The sequence below is a fragment of the Portunus trituberculatus genome, chromosome 2, assembly GCF_017591435.1.
Source record: "Portunus trituberculatus isolate SZX2019 chromosome 2, ASM1759143v1, whole genome shotgun sequence".
Classification (NCBI taxonomy): Eukaryota; Metazoa; Arthropoda; class Malacostraca; order Decapoda; family Portunidae; genus Portunus; species Portunus trituberculatus.
In genome coordinates, this window is record NC_059256.1 from 10,633,744 (window position 1) to 10,645,191 (window position 11,448).

General features: G+C 45.0%; 1 pseudogene; it reads left to right on the top strand.

The window, feature by feature from the left end:
* The window catches only part of LOC123506865, a 35,962-nt pseudogene that overhangs the window by 14,721 nt on the left and 9,793 nt on the right, over positions 1-11,448 (top strand).

Genomic DNA, 11,448 nt, shown 5'->3' on the forward strand with positions numbered 1-11,448 from the left:
CTCTTTCTCTTCTTTGTTCCAAGGTAAGCAAATTCATTTCTTTTAATCTCTCCTCATAGGTCATTTCTGCCAATTCCGGAACCATTTTTGTTGCCATTCTCTGCAATCTCTCCAACTTCCTTATATGCTTCTTTTTATAAGGGGACCAAACCACTCCAGCATATTCCAATCTTGGTCTAATTACCATACTAATTAATTTCTTCATCATATCTTTATCCATATAATGGAAGGCTAATCCAATATTTTTTATCAAATTATACGTTTCTCCAAACATCTTATCAATATGAGCCTCAAACTGCCCATGGTCTTGTATTATCACTCCCAAATCCTTTTCCTTTTCCACCTTTTTCAACACTACTTCTTCACCCATCTTATATGACCCTCTTGGCTGTCTTCCACTCTTTCCCATCTCCACATGACTTTTGCTCAGATTAAATTCCATTTGCCACCTCTTGCTCCACTCCCAAATCTTATCCAGGTCTGCCTGTAAAATTTCACAATCTTCTTCACTCTTCACACACCTACACAACTCTGCATCATCCGCAAACAAATTAATATAACTGTTTACTCCCTCTGGCATGTCATTAATATATACCAGGAAAAGTATTGGTGCCAGCACTGAGCCTTGTGGGACTCCACTCTCCACCACCAACCAGTCCGACTTTGCATGTGTGTGTGTGTGTGTGTGTGTGTGTGTGTGTGTGTGTGTGTGTGTGTGTGTGTGTGTGTGTGTGTTTACCTAGTTGTATTTACCTAGTTGTATTGTAGAGGGTTGGAGTGTGGCTCATAGTGTCCTGTCTCCATGTGTCCATTTATCTAGTTTTTCTTTAAAGTTCAGCACACTCTGTGCTGCAACAATTCCATTATCCAATGCATTCCACTTCTCCGCTGTTCTGTGTGGAAAACTGTATTTTCCAACATCCTTCACGCACTGCCTCATCCTGATCTTCTTTACATGTCCTCTTGTCCTTCCATCTCCTTCTGTCACCAGCACCAGGTCTTCCTTGTCTAGCTTTTCAATATCATTGACTATCTTGTCAATGATATTGTCGTTCTCTTCCATCTTGTAAGGTTGGCAGTCCCATTTCCTTCAGTCGTTCTTCACATGTGAGGTCCTTTAGTCCCATTTCCTTCAGTCGTTCTTCACATGTGAGGTCCTTTAGTCCCATTTCCTTCAGTCGTTCTTCACATGTGAGGTCCTTTAGTTCCGGCACCATCTTTGTAGCAATCTTCTGTATCCTTTCCAGTTTTCTTGTATCCTTTTTAGAGGTTGGAGACCACACCACTGCTGCATATTCCAGCCTTGGGTGTATCATGCTTGTGATGATTTTTTTCATCATATCTTTATCCATGTAATGAAATGCCACTCTTATATTAGTGAACATCCTATATGATAGTCCAAATATCTTGCTTATGTGTTTATCAGGGCTCAGATTTTCTTGTATGATCACTCCAAGATGTTTTCCTCTTTAGTCTTCATTATTTGCTCCTCTCCCATCAAATAGTTCCATACTGGTCTTCTCTTACTCTTTCCTAGTTCCATTATGTGACATTTCTTGGCATTGAACTCCAATTTCCACTTCTTGCTCCACTCCTAGATCTTGTTTAAATCTTCCTGCAGCAGCAAACAGTCCTCTCTGGTGTTGATAACTCTTAGCAGCTTTGCATCATCACCAAACAAATTAATGTAACTGTTTACCCCATTGTGAATGTCATTTACATCAACTTGAAACATAATGGGGGCTAACACTGACCCTTGTGGCACTCCACTGGTTACTTTACCCCAAGATGAGTGTGTGTCTCTGATCACAGTTCTCATTTCTCTATCCTTCAAATAATCTGTTGTCCATTGTAGCAAGGTTCCACGCAGTCCTCCTGTGTTCTGTAGTTTCCAAAGAAGTGTTCCGTGAGGGACTTTATCAAAAGGCTTTTTAATGTCCAGGCATACTGTGTCCACCCATCCATCTGTGCTTTCCAGTCCTGCAATAACCCTGGAGTAGAAGCTTAACAAGTTTGATACACATGACCGCCCTGTCCTGAACCCAAACTGTCTGTTCGATAGGACTTGCTCCTCTTCTACAAATTGAACCCATTTTTCTTTGATAATTATTTCACCTAACTTCCCTACGACACTTGTAAGTGACACTGGTCTGTAGTTTAGTGGTTCAGTTGCCTTTCCTCCTTTAAATATGGGTATTACGTTGGCTCTCTTCCACTCCAGTGGAAGTTTCCCTTCATTTATTGAACTTTGAATTATTTCACAAATTGGCTCCAGTAATTGGTGTTTACATTGTTTGAACAGCCAGCCTGATACACCAGCCACCCCCATTGCTTTTCTCACTTCCAACTTGTCCAGAAATCTCTCTATGGCCCCCTCTCCCCGTGTACATACATCTAGGCCTGAGTTCAACCCCTTATGTAATAATCTCTGCGAGCTGTTCAGATGCGTGTGTCCTGCTCGACGGCAGCACTCCGTGTGTGTGTGTGTGTGTGTGTGTGTGTGTGTGTGTGTGTGTGTGTGTGTGTGTGTGTGTGTGTGTGTGTGTGTTTTGGTGTCTGTCTGTCTGTCTTTGTGTTGCTATGTTTCTCTCTCTCTCTCTCTCTCTCTCTCTCTCTCTCTCTCTCTCTCTCTCTCTCTCTCTCTCTCTCTCTCTCTCTCTCTCTCTCTCTCTCTCTCTCTCGTTTTTGTTTCTTTGTTTTTCTAGCCAAGCAAAAAAAGAATAAAAAAGAAAAATCTAAATTTGACGTTTTCTTTTTTTCTTTTTCTTCTTTTTAAGTAAAAGAAGAAAAAAGAAGAAAAAGAAAAACAATATTCCTAATTTTCCTTTACCCCACAGGTGTGTGGAGGCAGGTGGCAGGGCTGGTGTAGGGGCAGTGGGTGGTGGTGGAGGTGGTGGAGGTGGAGTGCTGCGTGACCTGTGCCTCCACGCGGTGCCCTGTGAGGTGTACCAGGTCCTCATGAAGTACATCGGCTTGTTAGAGACTCAGGCAGGACAGCATAGGTGAGTTGGCTGTGTGTGTGTGTGTGTGTGTGTGTGTGTGTGTGTGTGTGTGTGTGTGTGTGTGTGTGTGTGTGTGTGTGTGTGTTTGTTTACCTAGTTGTAACATAGAGGAAAAGAGTTACATTGGTGGTGTCCTGTGTCCATATTTATGCCAATCCAACCTTTCTTTGGAGATATTGAATGTCTGTTCCACACCTCCACACACCTCTGTGGAAACCTGAACTTGTTGATATCTTTCCTGCAGTTGTTCTTTCTTCATTTCTTTCCATGTCCTCTTGTGTCTCTCTTGGCCCAGATTACTAAGTCTTCTCTATGTGTGTATTTACCTAGTTGTATTTACCTAGTTGTATTGTAGAGTGTGGCTCATAGTGTCCTGTCTCCATGTGTCCATTTATCCAGTGTTTCCTTAAAGTTCAGCACATTATGTGGTGTAACAACTTCATTATTGAATGCATTCCACTTCTCTGCTGTTCTGTGTGGAAAACTGTATTTTCCAACATCCTTCACACACTGCCTCATCCTGATCTTCTTGACATGTCCTCTTGTCCTTCCATCTCCTTCTGTCACCAGCACCAGGTCTTCCTTGTCTAGCTTTTCAATATCATTGACTATCTTGTACATTGTTATTAGGTCCCCTCGTTCTCTTCCATCTTGTAAGGTTGGCAGTCCCATTTCCTTCAGTCGTTCTTCATATGTGAGGTCCTTTAGTCCCATTTCCTTCAGTCGTTCTTCATATGTGAGGTCCTTTAGTCCCATTTCCTTCAGTCGATCTTGTGTCATATGTGAGTGTGTGTAGTGTGTGTGTGTGTGTTTGTAGTGTGTCTTGTGTGTCCTTTCCCTAGTTGTTTTAGCTAGTAGTTTAGAGGGTTTGAGACCTCTAGTGACTGCTGTCTCCATGTCTACATTTATCATGCTTGGTCCATTTTTTCATCATATCTTTATCCATGTAATGAAATGCCTCTCTTATATTAGTGAACATCTCTATATGATAGTCCAAATATCTCTCTTCTGTGTTTCTCTCTCTCTCTCTCTCTTCTCTCTCTCTCCAAGATCTTTCTCTCTCTCTCTTCTCTATTCTCTCTCTCTCCCTTCTTAGTTCCAGGGTTGGTAGATCCATAGCCTTTCCTCTCTCCTCATATGTCATCCCTTCAAATTCTGGAACCATTCTTGTAGCCATTTTTGTAGCTCCAACTTCCTTATGTGTTGTTTTTATGAGGGGTCCACACTACTCCTGCATATTCCAATCTGGTCTTATTATAGTACTTATCAATTTCTTCATCATTTCTTTGTCCATGTAGTGAAATGCTACATAATGGGGCTAACCAATATTCCTTTTGATCTTATGCAGTCTCTGAAAATTCTATCAATATGGCTTACTGGTTGATTGTTTTCTTCCATCGTCACTCCTAAGTCCAACAAGGTTTTGACTTTCTCAGTTACACTCCATCTCTCATCTTATAGATGAACCCACGTGAAAGGAGACTTTCACTCTTTCCCATTTCCATGACATGGTCCTTTTGTCCACGCCTAACCATTCCATTTCCATTGTGTGTGTGTGTGTGTGTGTGTGTGTGTGTGTGTGTGTGTGTGTGTGTGTGTGTGTGTGTGTCTGTTTATCCAGGTTTTCCTAGTTGTAAATTTATAGACATTTTCTGGTGGCCACAACCTCTTCACTCAGTCCTTTAACAGGTGTCCACCGTCGTGTGCAGAAACTACTACTTTCTAAATGTGCCTCAAACACTGAAACACTTCACCATCTTCTCAGACATGTCTGTTCTCTCATTTTACTGTCTGTCTGTCTGTCTGTGTCATATTCTTCTCTCAGGATCAGTTTCTCATTATCCACTTGTCCATTCCGTTGATCAATTTATAAACTTGTATCAGATCCTCTCTCTTCTTTGTTCCAGGTTGGTAGTCCATAGCCTTTAGTCTCTCCTCATATGTCATCCTTCAAATTCTGGAACCATTCTTGTAGCCATGTTTGTCTGTCTCTCTGTCAACTTCCTATGTCAGTGTTATGAGGGGTCCACACTACTCCTGCATATTCCAATCTGGGTCTTATTATAGTACTTATCAATTTCTTCATCATTTGTTTGTCCATGTAGTGAAATGTCTGTCAATATTCCTTAGCAAATTATCGTCTCTCTGAAAATTCTATCAATCAGTGTTACTGGTTGATTGTTGTCTTCCTGTCTCCATCCTCCGTCCTTTTCTTTTGTAGTGTCTGTGTGTGTGTGTGTCCTGTGTCAGTGTTGTGTGTGTTGTGTGTGTGTGTGTGTGTCTTTTATCCAGGTTTTCTTTAAATTTATGGACATTTTCTTGTGGTACAACCTCTTCACTCAGTCCGTTCCAGGTGTCCACCGTCCTGTGTGGGAAACTCTACTTTTTAATGTGCCTCAAACACTGACTCTTCACCATCTTCTTGGAGTGTCTGTCCTCTCATGTGTCTGTCTGTCTGTCTGTCTGTCTGTCTGTCTGTCTCCATCCTCCATCAGTGTTAGCAGGTGTTGTCTGTCTGTCTCCATCCTCCGTCAGTGTTAGCAGGTGTTGTCTGTCTATCTTTTCCACACAGTTCACTATCTTATACATCGTTATTAGGTCTCCTCTCTCCCGTCTGTCCTTCAAAGTTGGCAGTTCCATTTCCTTCAGTCCTTCTTCATAGGGAAGGTCCTTTATTTCTGGCAACATCTTTGTGGCAGTCCTTTGAAGTCTTTCTAGTTTCCTTACATGCAGCCACACCACACCACACCACACCACTGCTGCGTATCTCAGTGTGTGTTATGATGGTGGTGATGATCTTTCTCCTGGTAGTGTTGCCCATGTAATTGAATGCCAGCCTGATGTTAGTGAGTGTCCTGTGTGTTGAAGCAAGCAGTCCATTGTTGTGTCTTTCTGGAGTCAGGCTGTCTTGCATAACCACTCCCTCCTCTTTCTCTTCACTCCTCTTCATTACAATCTCTTCTCACATTCTGTATTCCCACATTGGCCTTCTCTTACTCTGACCAATCTCCATCACATGACATTTCCTGGCATTAAACTCTAATTTCCACTTTTAGCTCCAATTCCCAGATCTTGTCAATATCTTTCTGCAGTTCCATACAGTCAGATGTTCCTTATTATTCTCAAAAGCTTCACATCGTCTGCAAACAAATTTATGTAGCCACTCAAGCTCTCTTTATTGATGACATACTTGGAACATAATTGGTGGCAGCTGTGAACCCTGTGATAGTCCAGTGTGATGGGGTGTTGTTCTCATTTGCCTATATGTTATGTAGTCTGTCATCCACTTGAACATATTTCCCTTCATTCCTCCTGTGTGTTCTGTTTTCCATGAGTCTTTTGTGTGGTACTCTGTTGAAAGCCTTTTTAACCCCTTCAGTACTGGGACACATTTTTATCTTGAGTTTTGTGTACCATTAGACCATTTTATTGACATTAGGAAGGGTCTATGGAGGTCACAAGGTTAATGGCCACAGTCTTCACTATTTTAACCCCTTCAGTACTGGGACACATTTTTACCTTGAGTTTTGTGTACCATTAGACCATTTTATTGACATTAGGAAGGGTCTATGGAGGTCACAAGATTAATGGCCACAGTCTTCACCATTTTAATCTCCCCATGAGTTTGTGAAGGTGTAGAAAGTGACCAAGTAGTCACCAGAGTGAATATGGAACCAGTTGATGGTAGTGAAGGGGTTGGTATCCAGAGAGAGTGTGTCCAGCCACCCATCTCTGCCTTGTGGGTCAGTGGTGCGAGTGGTGTGTTCACTTCTTGGTTTTCTTTGTGGCAGTGTGTGCTGCAGCAAGAGTGTGCACCACCAGCAGCACCACCAGCACCATTCATCACCCCCACCACCAGCAACAACAGCAGAAGCATCACCACCACCATGCACTACAGCACCACCACCATCACCACCGCCGGCATCACCACAGCAGCGTGAGGGTGTGTGTGCAGCGGCAGCAGCGGCAGCGGCGGCGCTGACATTGAGTAGTGGTGGTGGTGGTGGTGTGAGTCTGAGGCACTGTTTGAGAGTGAGTGTGTGGTGGAGAGCAGCTGTGTCACACAGGACATGGCCCAGGCCCTGCCCCTCGCTGGTGCCACACTGGGCATTGGTGGGGCAGGGGGCCAGGGGGATGGGGGGGCCAGTCAGGACCAGGAGGAGCTGTCTGAGGTGTTTGGGCCGCTGGGCCACACCCTGGCCCCGCCAGCCACCACCCCAGCCAGCCAGGAGTCCGTCAGCCTGCTGGAGGACTTGGGGCACCCCGAGCAGGACAGCCGGGTGGTGGTGGAGCGTGGTGAGCGGCGGGGCAGTGGGGCAGGCCGGGCCAGGGAGCGGGGCGGGTCAGGCCACCGCATGGCTGCTGCATCCCACACTGAGGTGGAGAAGGAGAATGTTGGGGGCCGGGTGGCAGTAAGGGCCCCCAGCCTGCGCCACAAGGCCCCTCAGGCTGTCCGCCCCGTGCTGGAAGACATCCTGACACAGCGGGGTGGACAGGGGGAACTGGCCCCCTCACAGAAGGCCTCCCAGCACCCCACAGCCAAACCAGTGTGCCCCACAGACACAGGGCGGGGCCGGAGCCAGTGGGATGAGGCAGCGCAGGGGCCTGTGGGGTCCGGGGCGGAGGATGGTGGTGGGCGGGTGGCCGGGGCGCGGCTCTCTGGCAGGAAACGCTTCCGTCGCATCGCCCGCCCCGCAGCGTCATCATCATCCTCCGACAGTGATGATGATGCCCCGCCCAGCGCCCCAAAGACCCACACCCCGACCCCTGCCCCGGCCAGGCCCCACACCCCCACCCAGCACCTCCTGGACTCTGAGGAAATGAGGGACTTGGAGCGGATGGACCAGAATGTGTGGGCGGAATTTGGACGCCCTGAAGACCATCCTCTAGACCCCCTCCAGGATGCCCTCCAGGACCCCCCAGAGGACCCCCACTGTGCCTCCACCACCACCACCACCACCGCCACCCTCTCGGCCAGCACTAGGCATTTGGTGGAGCGAGTGGAGAAATCCCTTGCTAAAGTGGAGGACTTCTTGGGGCCTGCCACCCTCTCACAGCGCCCCGCCACCCCACCCAGCCCCGACGGTAAGGCCCCGGCTCCCTGATACTCTCTCTCTCTCTCTCTCTCTCTCTCTCTCTCTCTCTCTCTCTCTCTCTCTCTCTCTCTCTCTCTCTCTCTCTCTCTCTCTCTCTCTCTCTCTCTCTCTCTCTCTCTCTCTCTCTCTCTCTCTCTCTCTCTCTCTCTCTCTCTTTATTAATACTCTCTTTCTCTCCGCAGTGGTCCAGGCTACAGATGATGAGGAGGAGAAAGAGGAGGAGGAGGAGGAGGAGGAGGAGGAGGAGGGGAGGAAGACCACAGAGGAGGAGGAGGAGGAGACACAGAGCCATGGGAGCAGCCAGAGTGGACCAATCAACACTCAATTCCATAACCAGATGAAGGTAAGCTGGTCCACCCTTGCCTTGCCTTGCCTTGCCTTGCCTTGCCTTGCCTTGCCTTGCCTTGCCTTGCCTTGCCTTATGTAATTTAGATTTGCAATAAGAATGTTTTTCTAGATAATAATAATAATGATAATAATGAAAGTAAGAATAATGTAATAAGTAATGAAAATGATAATCTCTCTCTCTCTCTCTCTCTCTCTCTCTGTCTCTGTCTCAGGCGGATATTGAAGCACTAAGGCGAAGGAAGGAGGAGGTGATGGCAGCTTTAGTCAAGAAGCAGGAGGAGAAAAGTAAGTAGTGGTGGTGGTGGTGGTGGTAACAGTGGTATAGCTGGGGTTTTTGGTGCCCGGGTTGGTCCACGGCCTTCAATCAATTTCCTGCCCTTCCCAGAAGTAATACATTATTACAGTCCATATATATATATATATATATATATATATATATATATATATATATATATATATATATATATATATATATATATTATACATATATATGAATAAACTGCAAGAGGTGCAGGTGCCTTGAGGCTTGAGCCCTCACCCCTCACACTGGTGTCACCCTCACTAGTGGCAACATCTGTACAATGCTGCGCTCAGTCTCTTTCAAGCAGGAACTCATCTTATCAGTGCCATCGTGATCTGTGTGAGTAAGTTGGCACTCACTGATCAGTGACCAAGTTCAGTGATCAAACATTTAGTTCACCAAGCTGTTCTCACATTTAGTTCACCAAGCTGTTCAACTCTCACATTTAGTTCACCAAGCTGTTCAACTCTCACATTTAGTTCACCAAGCTGTTCAACTCTCACATTTAGTTCACCAAGCTGTTCAACTCTCACATTTAGTTCACCAAGCTGTTCAAGTCTCACATTTAGTTCTTGGATCACTCTGTCCTCTGAAGAAAACATTTGTCTTCTTAATTCACCGCCATATGGCAATCCAACGTCTGGTGATCCTTACCAAAAAATGTATTAGTTCTCAGTGCTGCGATGGTGATGTTCCGTGACTGTACCCACACCATCACAAACTGCTTTACCACACTTAACTCCTTCAGTGACAATCTTTTCTGTGTCCTTAACCAACAAGTCCTGTGATGCCCTGAGTTTCATATCACATTGTTGTTAGTTGAGTGGTTTGGTTTGGAGGTTGGCCTGTGTGTCACCAATTTCTGGGAGGACAGCTTCCCACAGGCCAACAAAGCACAGAATGGAAGTGCCAACAAAGCACCAAGTAGCACACCACCCTCTCATCTGGTAACTCCATTTTCTTCTGCACAAATTAACTTTTCAGTCACTTAAGATTTGTGGCAAATGTTCCTTTACAACACATACAGCAACAGTTCCCCTCACACTCCGCCTTGTTTGAATGCTGCGCTGCACACTTTGACCACTGACACAAGTTGGAACGTCCCGGCGGTGGGTTGATGATGGAAAAATTTTTATAACACTTTCTACTGTTCCAAGAAAGGCAACAGAATTTCCATCAACAGAAGCTGCATGAACACAAGCCAGACTGAGTGATCATTTGTACACACAACAAACTCTGCTTTTGGATTTGTTTCCTTCATACGCTTCTGAACAGCACAGTGCTGACCAGTCAGTACTGCAGCTTTGTCATGTGCCTCCCCTGTGCTGTTTTTAATACCAGTTCCATCATTTTCTAATTTTTCCAAGATCACAGTAGCAATATTTTGTGTTGTTTTACCTTTTGTTTCAAGGATATCAACAAATGATTCCACAACCTCCAGTGATCACAGCATCACTAAAATCTTGGCTAATTTGATCCTCATGTGAAGTGTGAGGAGTGTTGTTGAGTATCACTGGAAAGTGCTTGCCTTCTTTTATTTGCTTATTGATTTTGCTTCTTATATTTTCCCCAAAAATCTCAATAAACTTGTTTTGAATGGCAGGTGACCGATAAGAAGCAGTGAACCTGTTGCTTGTTGCCCATCAGGACTCTGAGAGGTTCACACAATACTGGGTCATATTCTGCCACCAAACCAACTCTTCTATGAAATGTGCTGCATTCCTTGTTACTTGTGGTTGACCACCAGTCAGTCTCTTTACTCACAAATTCATTGCTTCTCAGTGTCTGTTGAGGCAAACTTTGTGTTGCAGGAAATGTTATGAAGCCATCTTGAAGGGATCTCCTTCCATTGTTTTACTTCATTTTCAGCAACTTTTTGATCCTTTTTATTTGTTGTTGTTGCAAGAACAGTCCTATTTTCCGGCTCCTTCCATTTTGTGGCACAGTGAACACGTGATGCCCTGGATTCATGCCAAGGTGTTTCAGGATGCAGTGTCCACCGTGTGCTGATTGATCCATGGCATTAACACCAGAGTTACTCCCTCCACCACAGTTTGCAACAGAGGCAGTGAAGAGCCTTATTGGAAGGGGAATACACCATCCACCATCTTAATATTTGTCACCATTTGGCAAAGTTTTAAAAAACCTGTCATGTGTCAGGTTTGTGGTTTGTGGTGCCTGGTGTTGCCAGGAGGTGCCTTTGTTCCACCAACCTGTCATGTGTCAGGTTTGTGGTTTGTGGTGCCTGGTGTTGCCTGGAGGTGCCTTTGTTCCAGCAGTGAAACAGACCATAGCTGATGTGAAAAAAAGAAGTGAAACTTAGCTTATTTTTATTGATTGTGATGAAGGATGCAGTGTACGTGACAGAGAAGGCACACTGTATCACGCCCATGTTGATACACATTGGATGAGAATGTGCACACTCTTCCTCTAGTGTTGCTAAAACATGATTCAGAAATTTAATAATTCTATTTGTTGATAACATTGAAAACATTACAATGTAGAATACTTTCCTTCACCACCTCACCAAAACACCACAACTCATTCTTGCTAATGTACATAGAGAGAAATAATATTGCAATTTTAATTAGCTAAGCATCACCATTATTTGTTGAGTGTGGTTCACCGATTGGGCTTCCCTCCAGGCACTCAGTGGTTTTCTGTCGTGGCCTCTAGTGCCTGTGTGTGTACTTCAAGAGTA